Source organism: Apodemus sylvaticus, chromosome 2 (genome assembly GCF_947179515.1).
Source record: "Apodemus sylvaticus chromosome 2, mApoSyl1.1, whole genome shotgun sequence".
Lineage (NCBI taxonomy): Eukaryota > Metazoa > Chordata > Mammalia > Rodentia > Muridae > Apodemus > Apodemus sylvaticus.
In genome coordinates, this window is record NC_067473.1 from 157,493,542 (window position 1) to 157,506,283 (window position 12,742).

Sequence of the window (12,742 nt, forward strand, 5' to 3'; positions counted from 1 at the left end):
GATAAATAAATTAGAGAAATGACACCTTTCACAATAGCCAAGAACAATAAAAAGTGTCTCAGTTCAATACTTACAAAATAAATGAAAGATCTGTATGAAGAGAACTTGAGGTCTCTGAAGAAGGAAATCGGAGAACTCAGAAAATGGAAAAATCTGTGCTCGTGGATTTGCAGGATTTATACAGTAAAATTGGTCAACTTTTCAAAAGCAATATACAAATTCAATGCAATCCCCATCAAAATCCCAGCTCATTTCTTTATAGAATTAGAAAGTACAATTCTCTGATTCATCTGGAATAACAAAAAACCCAGGATAGCTAAAACTATTCTCAACAGTAACAGAATTTCTGGGGGAAATCAGTATACAGGACCTCAAGCAGTACTACAGAGCAATGGTGTTAAATCTGCATGGTATTGTTACAGTGACTGGCATGTAGATCAATGGAATAGAATTGAAGATCCAGAAATGAACCCACAAACCTATCGTCGCTTGATCTTCAACAAAGGAGCTACAACCATCCAGTGGAAAAAAGATAGACTTTTCAAGAAATGGTCCTGGTTCAACTGGAGGCCAGCATGCAGAAAAATGCGAAAAGATCAATCCTTAGCTCCTTGTACTTTGTTCAAATCCAAGTGGATAAAGGACCTCCCCATAAAATCAGACGCACTGAAACTAATAGAAAAGGAACTGTGGAAGACCCTTGAGTACATGGGCAAAGGGGAAAAGTTCCTGAACAGAACACAAATAAATTATGCTCTAAGATCAAGAATTGACAAATGGGACCTCATAAAATTACAAAGGTTCTGTAAGGCAAAGGACACTGTGAAACAGACAAAATGGCAACCAACAAATTGGAAAAAGATCTTCACAAACTCTATATCTGACAGAGGGCTAATATCCAACATATACAAAGAACTCAAGAAGTTAGACTCAAGAAACCAATTAAACCTATTATAAAATGGGTACAAAGCTAAACAGAAAATTATCACCTGAACAATTTTGAATGGCTGAGGACCACCTTAAGAAATGTTCGACATCATTAGTCATTAGGAAAATGCAAATCAAAACAACTCTGAGATTTCACCTCACATCAGTCAGAATGGCTAAGATTACAAAATAAGGAGACTGCAGGTATTGGAGAGGATGTGATAAAAGAGGAAAACTCCTCCAGTACTGGTGGGATTGCAAGCTGGTACAACCACTCTGCAAATCAGTCTGGTGCTTCCTCAGACAACTGGGCATGACATCTCTGGAGTACCCTGTTATACCACTCCTGGGCATATACCATAGAATTCCCCAGCATGCAATAAGGACACATGCTACACTGTGTTCCTAAGAGCCTTATTTATAATAGCCAGAAGATGGAAAGAAAAAAGATGTCCCTCAATGAAGGAATGGATATAGAAAATGTGGAATATTTACACAATGGAATACTACTCAACAATTAAAATAATGAATTCATGAAATTTTTAGGCAAATGGTTTGAATTGGAAAATATAGTCCTAAGTGAGATAACATAATCACAAAAGAATACACATAGAATGCAGTCACTGATAAATGGATATTAGTTAGCCCAGAAGATCTAAATACTCAAGACACTATTAATATATCAAATGACTCCCAAAAAGAAGGAAGGTGAAGGCCCTGGTTCTGGAAAGGCTTGATGTAGCATTTTATGGGAGTACCAGGACAGAAATGTGAGGGGGGTGATTGGGGAATGGTCAGAGGTAAGAGGGCTTATGGGAATTATGGGTATGGGGGGAACCAGGAAAAGGGAAATCATTGGGTACGTAAACAAAGAATATAGAAAAATAAGTCTAGAAAAGTGTCAAGAAACAAACCTAATATTATAAAAATTGATATCACCTATAACCAATAACAAATATACTAAAGTGTAAATCAGGAAAACTTTCCTTAAAAATAAACTCCTAAAAGCACATTTCTTGGAATGTACCTAGCCAAGAAAGTGGAAGAGTTCAATAATAAATACCTTAATGCATTGAAAAAAATGAAATTAAAGAAGGCACCAGAATATGCAAAGACCTCTTATACTCATGTATTCAAGGAAATACTGTTGTAAAAATTATTGTAGCAAAAGCAATCTACAGGGTCAGTGTAACTCCATACAAATTCCAGTGGCATCCTGCTTATCATTAGAATAAACAACATTAAAATTAAAGTAATATTAAAATACAGAAATTATTTATAATATTTATTTATTTATAATTATTAAAATATAAATTAATAGTTTGGTAATCATAAAACCTAAATTTTGAAAGTAAAGTCTTATCCTGCCAAAACAAAACTAAAGTACTTATGGGAGGAGAAATTAAAATAGGTTCAACATGGAGAAAGTACTTATATGTTGATGTAGGAAAAACAGAATGGATCCAGTGGACCCTGTCTCTAATTCAGTGTTAAAAATCAATGGAAAGACAGAGCATATGTGCCCAGTACATGAGCTCTAACTGTAATTCATATGGCTTCCCACTAAAATAGAAGATGACGTTTAAAAACACCATGTCATATTTTACAAACACTTTTATTTGGACTCATTATACAAATGTATTAAGAAACTAGGAGGCTAATGTTATTCATAGAGATAATCACGCTCTTTCCCTCTAACAAAATATAAAGTATAATTTAAGAAACATTAAGCATTGAATAATACTATTAATTGTTATATCCTGTGAGGTAGGAGATAGAACGGAACAGAAAACTTTGAAGGATGAAGTCAGAGAACAGCCATGAAAAGAGAACACTATTTGAGATACTGAGGAAGCCCCGAAAATCATAGATGGGATGAATAAAGAAAACTATTTTTATATCATTGTGCACCTGGAGAATTTCCCAAAAAGTTATAAATTGCAATCTGATTGTTCAGCGTTTCAGTATAAATTAAGACAAAATGTAACACCATTTTAAAATCGCAATGTGAAGGAAGTTAACTATAACAATGACTAAGTAAGGATTGCATCTTTTAAAGACTTTATTGAGGACTGAATTATTCAAATAAAATTTAGAAAATAATTTGAAAGGTAATATTTCCTACTATAACAATGATTATAAAGTAAAATTCTAGATAATATGTATGGGTATAAACCAATATACTATTCGAGAAATAGAATAAACATTACTTGTGATGGGAAAATGATAAAAGTACCAATTTCTAGCATGAAGAGTATCTGTTGCTTATTGAAGTAATTTTATGTACAGAGATTTAATACTCCTCAGTGGAAAAGACTGAATATAGCTACATTATAGACGATGACATGTGTAAACTCCTAAAGCTGTCTTAAGAAAAGCTGTAAATCAGAGAATACATGAAGTATGCCACATTTTCGTGAACTGAAAACTGACAATTGTACAATGTATAACATAGACATGAAAATAGCTGGTTAAGGCACAACAAAGGAATCAACCCAAAACTTACACTAAGGCATCCCTCTAGAGAACTGCAAGTAAGGGAACATGCTTGAAGAAAGGAAAAAGAGGGCTGTAATCATTATAATATTTCTTATGGAAAGTGGTGCGAAATGATTGTTTATATAATGAAAATTCTCTAAAAAATTTTATGAGATTTTAATACATTATCCCTCCATGTACTTAAAAGTCAAAATCAAGCAGTAAATTTATATTGGTTTTAAGAATTTACTGGATGATGAGTAGTCTCCAATTACCATACATTGATTGACACAATATAACAATTTACAACATTGTTGAATGTCTAAAGATTTAGTTAGCAACATATATTTGATGAACAATTACATATTCTTTCAGATAACTTCAACCAGGATGTGAGATTCCTGCCATCCACTAGGAAATGTCCCTGGGCTGTGCTTGGCTTACAACACTATGGTACATGGCTTCAAGAGAGGAAGTGGTTCTAGGAAACAGGGATTTCTTTACACTTATGGTGTCCATATGTCTGGCAGCTTTTTAGAGTGGAGTGTCTTCCTCTTTAAATTAGTAAAACCACAAGAGTGAACAGCTTCAGACAATTTGAATCCAAGTATCTATGTCTATCAAGTAATATCTTGGAACAAACTTTACTACACCACTATCAAACAAGATTCCCATGGGATCTTCTGTGCTGCTTTTATGACCAAATAAAAGCAACTCAGTCTAGTATGACATAAATTTGCCTAAGTGAAAGATAAGCAATAACTGAGAGAAAAGGTAGACTTGAAATACCCTAAATTCTTCTTGATCTGAAGATGGTAATGTATCCAACATTACAGAGTGCAAACACACTCTTGATTTAAAAACTAAGGAAGACATAAATAAGCTTTGTCCCAAAACATAATGAATACCACTTTGGCCAAGTAGTCTTTTCTGTGCTGGTTTTTGAGGATGGTTGAGCAATAATCCCCTGCAGTGTTGCAAGGTCCAACTTTAGTTTGAACAGGTCTTGGTCTCGTAATCATGTTTAAAACAAATCCTTTGCTAGATAAAGAAAAATTCCTGAAAATTACATGGTCTAGGATATAAAATTCTACGATTCTCCAAGTCCTGTTGAATACCTGGCCTTATACCTCTTGTCCATGCCCACATTTACCATGATAAAGTCTCTCCTTGAGAGTAGATTCCAATGTTTGTAAATGATATCAGCTTTCACTCTGTCAAGACAATGTAAAACTCCTAACTCTGGAAGAGAAAAGCACTTCCCATGGTGACTGTTTACTATCTCAGGAGTCTCGACCCACTGATCTTTTGGATATCCTCAGGATAAAACTCTCTGTGTTTCCCCTGGGACTCGTCCTAATCCTGCATCCATGTTGTTTTACCTGAGCATAGAGAAGACATCAAAAATATCCCAAGATGGTGAAACTTACATGGTAAAATGTGCTCTTTGTCAGGCCCTTCAAAACTGAGAAACAGCAACCATGAAATTTCTGTTATAGATCTCATGATTACATTGAAATTAACATGTATTGAATATAAAGAGTAAGGCTGCATATGACTAACAGAGAAGAATAACATTTTAAAAAAATTTTTTACTTTTATTCCACACAAATGATGTGCTCTCATTCTTAAAATTTACATTCCCAGTCCTGTTACATTTTTTAAAAAATTAAAAAAAAAAACCTGTGATTTAAAGAAACATCTAGTAAGCATACCTAAAGTCAACGCTAGTAGGCAACTATCTAGACTTTGAGGGCTGGCTTCATGGTGTCTAGTTAGCTCAAAGAATTGCAGGGACAGGTGAGTAAATTTCAGATGCCATTCTTTGATGAAATGCATTGGCTTCACACCACTCTTTGAATATTCTGACATGATTCATTTTACACAAATCACAATAAATTCCTTTGTATAAAGAATTTATTTAAAGACCTTCATTCTGAAATCGCTACCTGACCTCAGTAGGTGCATATAGCATTTGGGAAGAAACATACATCCTAGTAAACCAGCACAGGAGGCCAGAATTGAAAAGATTTCCACAGCTACCATGGTTTTGCCTGTGGTACTCAGGTAAGTAGGTATAAAAGCTATCCACACACTACAGAAAACAATCATGCTGAATGTGATTGTTTTTGCCTCATTGAAGGTGTCAGGCAGCTTTCTAGCCAGAAAAGCAATAAGCAAGCTGAGACTGGCCAGAAAGCCCAAATACCCCAGAACACAATAGAAACCAAGTGTGGAACCCTCATTACACAAGAGGATGATTTGCCCAGACTCTGACTGCATGTCAATATCAGGGAAGGGAGGATATGTTCCCATCCAGACTGCACAGATGCATACTTGAATGATGGAACCAGAGCAGACTATAGCATTTGAGAGTCGGGTCACAATCCACATTTGTAAGGTGCTTCCTGGTTTGATGGTTTTGAAGGCCATTACCACAATGAAGGTCTTTGCCAAGATAGCAGAAACAGCAACAGAAAATACAACCCCGAAAATCATTTGTCTCAAGACACAAGTGAGTGTTCTGGGTTGCCCAATGAATATCAATGAACAAAAGAAACAGAGCATTAAAGAAACAAGGAGGACATAACTGAGATTTCTGTTATTTGCTCTGACAATGGGTGTGTCCCGATAGCAAATGAATAATCCTAAAATCATGGCTGAAAAGGCAGATAAACTAATGGCCACAGAGACCAAAACCACTCCCAGAGTATCTTCATGGGATAAAAATGTTATAATTTTAGGGAGACATTGATTCCTCTGCTTATTTGGATACTGATCTTCAGGACATTTGAAGCATTTAACCATACCTGAAAATGAGGGAGATTGTTTTATTACACTCAACCCTTAAATTTCCAAATACACCTATAAGACCTATATCTTGCACAGAGCAATAGTTGAATTCTCTAGAAAATGTCTGTGGATATATTCACTGAAACATGATATTGAAAAACAATTAATGAATAAGTTATTTTTTTCTGAGAGAAAAATACAGATATACTATACACATAATATATTCAGAACATGAGTGGACTTGAACAATATGAGAGAATGAGAAATGTTGAACTGATGTTGAGGGGAAATCAGACAATATGAAAATTATATTTGTTTATGAAATAAAGTAAAAGTTGGCTTTGAGAGTTTACTATTTTTCCTTTGTTCCATTTGTTTAGTAAATATTGTTTATTACTTGAGAATATCATATATGCATATCATGTATTTTAATCAAATCTACCACAATTCCTTCCCCTGCAACTCCTTCTCTCTGTCCCTCCAATAATTCTTTATCCCAACTTTATTTCTATTTCGTTTTTTTCCCCCACTGTGTTTACTTCATGCTACCTGTATGCATATCAATATAGAGCCATCAACCATAGCATGAGCAGGAACACATATTTGAAACAAACAAACAGATGATGCTGATAGAGGATTTCAAGAAGGACATAAGTAACTCCATTAAAGAAGTACAGGAGAACATGAGTCAAATAACCCTATTAAAAAAATGGTGTAAAGAGCTAAACAAAGAATTTTCAACTGAGGAATATTGTATGGCTGAGAAGCACCTAAATAAATGTTCAATATCCTTATTCATTAGTGAAATGCAAATCAAAACAGCACTGAGATTTCACCTCACACTGGTCAGGATGGCTAAGATCAAAAACTCAGGGGACACCGGGTGTTGGAGAGGTTGTGGAGAAAAAGGAACACTCTTCCTCCTCCACTGCTGGTGGGATTGCAAGGTGTTATTACCATTCTGGAAATTAGTTTGTTGGATACTCAATAAACTGGGCATAATACTACTGGACTACTCTGCTATACCACTCCTGGGCATATACCCAGAGGATTCTACAGCATATAATAGGAACACATGCTCCACTCTGTTCATAGAAGTCCTATTTATAATAGCCAGAAGTTGGAAAGAACCCAGGTGTCCCTCAGTGGAGGAATGGATACAGAAAATGTGATATACTTACACAATGAAATACTACTCAACAATTAAAAACAATGAATTCATGAAATTTTTATACAAATGGTTGAAACTGGAAAATATCATCCTAAGTGAGGTAACCCAATCACAAAAGTATACACATGGAATGCAATCTCTGATAAGAGGATATTAATTAGCCCAGAAGCTCTGAATACTCAAGACACAATTAGCATATCAAATGAATCCCCTGAAGAAATAAGGAGAGGGCCCTGATTCTGGAAAGGCTTCATCTAGCATTGTAGGGGAGTACCAGGACAGAGAAAAAGGAGAGAGGTGATTGGAGAATGGTTGGAGAGAAGATGCCTTATGGGACATATGGGGAGGGGGGAACAGAGAAAGAGGAAATCATTTGAAATGTAAACAAAGAATATAGAAAAGAAAAACAGAAAAAAACAAGAGAACATGAGTCAACAGGTAGAAGCCCTTTAAAAGGAAACACAAAACCGCTTAAAGAAATACAATAAAACATGTGTCAATAGCTAGAAGCCCATAAAGAGGAAATACAAAAATCACTTAAAGACATACAAGAGAACATGGGTTAATAGGCAGAAATCCTGATTGAGGAAACACAAAAATCCCTTAAAGAATAAGAGGAAAATGCAAACACACAAATCAAGGAACTAAGAAAAATCATCCAGGATCTAAAAAGGAAGTAGAAACAACTAAGAAATGATAAAGGGAGACAACTTTAGAGATACAAAACCTTGGAAAAAAAATCAGGTGCCATAGATGCAAACTTCAACAATAGAACACAAGAGAAAGAGCAAAGAATCTGAAGTGCTGAAGATCCCATAGAAAACATTGACTCAACAGTCAAAGAAAATGCAAAATGTAAAAAGCTTGTAACCCAAACCATCCAGGAAATCCAGGACACAATGAGAAGACCAAACCTAAGGATTATAGGTATAGAAGAGAGTGAAGATTTACAACTTAAAGGGCCAGTAAAAAATCTTCAACAAAATTAAAGAACTCTTTCCTAATCTAAAGAAAGAGAAACCCATGGGCAGACAAGGAGCTTACAGAACTTGAAACAGACTGCACAAGGACAGAAAAACTCCCATCACATAAAATCAAAACCCCAAATTTACTAAACAAAGAAAGAATATTAAAAGCAGTAAGAGAAAAGGCCAAGTAGCATATAAAGGAAGACCTATCGTAAAGACAACAGATTTCTCGCCAGAGACCATGAAAACCAGAAGATTCTGAGCAGATCTCACACAGACTCTAGAAGAACACAAATGCCAGCCCAGACTACTATACCCAGCAAAACTCTCAATCACTAAAGATGGAGAAACCAAGATATTCCTTGATAAAACCAAATTTACACAACATCTTTCCACAAATCCGGCCCTAAAAAGGATAATAGATTAAAAATGCCCATACAAGGAGGCCAACTAAACCCTACAAAAAGCAAGATAGTAATCTTCTTTCAACAAACCCTAAAGAAGATAAATACACAAACATAAAATTAACATCAAAAATAACAGAAAGCCACAATCACTATTCCTTAATATCTTTTAAAATCAATGGATTCAATTCCCCAATAAAAAGACATAGACTAAAAGACTGGGTAATTAAACAGGACCCCAAATTTTGTGGCATACAGGAAACCTACCATGTTGTCAAAGAAAAACACTACCTCAGAGTAGAAGGCTGGAAAATAATTTTCCAAGAAAATGGTCCAAGGAAATAAGCTTGAGTAGCCATTCAACTTTCTACCTAAAGTCATCATAAAAGACACTGAAGGACACGTTATGCTCATCAAAGGAAAAATCTACCAAGAAGAACTCTCAGTTCTGAACATATATATTCAAAAGGGCACACTAAGTCATAAAAGAAATTTTACTAAAGTCCAAAGCACACATTGCACCTCACACAATGATTGTGGGTGATTTTAACATTCCACTCTCGTCTATGGACCAATCAGGGAACACTAATCAGAGACACAGTAAAACAAATTGAAGTTTTAGACCAAATGGATTTAAGAGATATCTATAGAACATGTCAAACTAAATCCTAAGAATATATCTTGTTCTCACCACCTCATGGTATCTTCTTCAAAATCGATCATATAATTGGTCACAAAACAGACCTCAACCGATATGAGAAGACTGAAGTAGTTCCATGCCTCCTATCAGATAACTACAGATTAAGACTGGTCTTCAATAGCAACAAATATAGCAGAAAGCCCATACAAACATGAAAGATGAACAATGCTCTACTCAATTATCCCTTGGTCAATGAAAAAATAAGGTTAGATATTAAAGACTTTTCAGAATTTAATGAAAATGAAGGCACAACATTCCCAAACTTATGGGACACAATGAAAGCAGTGCTAGGAGGAAAACCTATAACCCTGAGAGCCTCCAAAAAGAAACTGTAGAGAGTATACACTAGCTTCTTAATGGCACACCTGAAAAATTTGGAAAAGAAAGAAGCTAATACACTGAAGAGGAGTAGAAGGCAGGAAATCATCAAACTCAGGACTAAAATCAACCATGTTTAAGCAAAAAGAACCATATAATGAATCAACAAATCTAGGAGCTGACTCTGAAAAAAATCAACAAAGATCGATAAATGGTAAGCCAGACTAATCAGAGGACACAGAGACAGTATCCAAATTAACAAAGATCTTTACCAACCTTACATCCCACAGAGGGATAATATCCAATATATACAAAGAACTCAAGATGTTAATCCAGAGAACCAAATAACACTGGTAAAAAATGGGGTAAAGAGCTAAACAAAGTATTTTCAACTGAGGAATATTGTATGGCCGAGAAGCACCTAAATAAATGTTCAACATCCTTATTCATCAGGGAAATGCAAATCAAAACAGCACTGAGATTTCACCTCACACTGGTCAGGATGGCTAAGATCAAAAACTCAGGGGACAGCAGGTGCTGGAGAGGTTGTGGAGAAAAAGGAACACTCCTCCACTGCTGGTGGGATTGCAAGGTGGTATTACCACTCTGGAAATTAGTTTGGTGGTTACTCAAAATACTAGGCATAATACTACTGGAGGACCCTGCTATACCACTCCTGGGCATATACCCAGAGGATTCTACAGCATGTAATAAGAACACATGCTCCACTATGTTCATAGAAGTCCTATTTATAATAGCCACAAGCTGGAAAGAACAAAGCTGCCCCCCAACAGAGGAATGGATATAGAAAATGTGGTATATATACACAATGGAGTACTATTCAGCCATTAAAAACAATGAATTCATGAAATTCTTAAACCAGTGTATGAAATTGGAAAATATCATCCTTAGTGATGTAACCCCATGACAAAAAACACTCATGGTATGCATTCACTGATAAATGGATATTAGCCTAGAAATTTGGAATACCCAAGACACATTTCACATATCAAATCATCCCCAAGAAGGAGGAAGAACAAAATATGGATTTTTCGGTCCTTTATAGAAAGAAGAAAACATACCCACAGAAGGAGATACAGAAACAAAAACTAGAGCAGAGTCTGAGGGAAAGACCATCCAGAGACTACCCTACCCAGGTATCCATCCTATATACACAACCAGACATTATTTTGGCTGCCCACAAGTGCTGGCTGAGGGAAAGACTATCCAGTGACTACCCCACCCAGGTATCCATCCTATATCCACAACCCAGACATTATTGTGGCTGCTCACAATTGCTGGCTAACCTGAGCAAGATATACCTATCACCTGGGAGGCTCACCTAGTGCCTGACAAATACAGAAAGGGACACTCTCAGCCAGCCATTGAATTGAGCACAGGATCCCCAATGGGGGAGGTACAGAATGGACCCAAGACCTGAAGGTGTTTGTAGTGCCACAGGAGGAATAACAACATGAGTCATGCAGTACTCCCAGAGGAACCAGGGAGATAGCCATCAACCAAAGAATACAAATGGAGTTACCCACAACTCCAGATGTAGGCAGCAGAGGATGGTCTTGTTAGATACCAAAGGGAGGAGAGGCTCTTGGTCCTGGAAAGTTTTAATGCAGTAGTGTAGAGGAATACCAGGACAGGAAAGCAGGGAAGGGTTGATTGGGGAAGAGAGCATGGCTTATGAGATTTTCAGGTGAGGGGGGAAACAGGAAAGGGCCAACATTGAAAATGAAAATAAAGAATATATCTAATAGAAATTATGCATTTTACATTTCAATGTACCTATAGTGATAAAGACATTAAAAATATGTTGCATTTTAAAGGATACATATGTAAGCAATCTCTCTTGTAAACTTCTTATTCAAATTGACAGTTTTAATTTATGTTTGTACTTTAATGAACTTTTGTAAAACAGGACTCAGTTGAAAAAATCATGTATTTATTTGCCAAGAAATAGTGCAAAATGCTAGGAAGGCCAATACTACATCAAAGCAGGAGGTGAGAACAGGATGGGAAGGAGAAGAACAGCACAGTAGAAAAACTTAGAAATTATAAGTGAACTTAGAGATTAAAAAGGAACTTAGAAATGGGGAAGAAATGAGAGAGTTTTTGGAGTAGAGAATTATTTGGAGAGCTTGGAAATAAATATTAAAATCGCTTTTCAAAGTGCCCCTTTTTCTTCCAGAGACTTTCCTTAGCAGGCTGTAAGTCTTAGCCTCCAAGTTCATGCAGAGATAAGAAGGAAGGCTACTTTACATAATCCCCAACTGTTTTATTATGAGATACTAAATGCCAGAGGCTATAGTTTCTGGCCCCTAGAAGAACTGAGGGGCAGGCCAGGTACTACTGCAAAGTCACTGAGACTTAAGTCAGGTAAATGATTCATTATTGAAAAGCATCTATAAATATCTCACAAGACCAAGATTTGCTCTCCATCCACCACCACTCAACTCTTTACCACCTCAGCTACCTCCAAGAGAGAACTAGACTGTCAAATCAGGTCTTGAACAGGAACACCTAGAAACTAAAACTCTCTAGCATTTAGTGACATCTATGTTTAGAAACAGTAATATTTTCTTTTAATTCTTTCATTTTGTTTATTATCCAAGGATGTAATATTGTGCAAGAAATAATCAGAAGCCAATACATTTTAGGTGAATAGTTTTGCTTAGGGAGAAAAACTCTTGTTTTGGACAAGTTCCTTAATATCCTGGATTAAAATCTGATTAGAGTTTATCAGGAGAAAAAATTTTATGGTGACAATGGCATGATCTGTAGATACAGTTGAGTCTAGGGCTGCATATAAGGCTTTAGGTTCTATTCCCAGCACAAAAATGTGTTAAAAATATGATGATGGTAGACATATTATTCTCAGAAATTTTAGTAAACTAGAACGATATCACCCAATTAAAATCCTTATTTTCAGTAAATGTAAACTTGCAAATCACTCATAGTCCTCCCTGCACAT

At 35.9% G+C, this 12,742-nt stretch overlaps 1 pseudogene; it reads right to left on the reverse strand.

Moving 5' to 3' along the window:
• Window positions 1-12,742, reverse strand: part of LOC127678097 (vomeronasal type-2 receptor 26-like) — a 73,745-nt pseudogene that overhangs the window by 29,334 nt on the left and 31,669 nt on the right.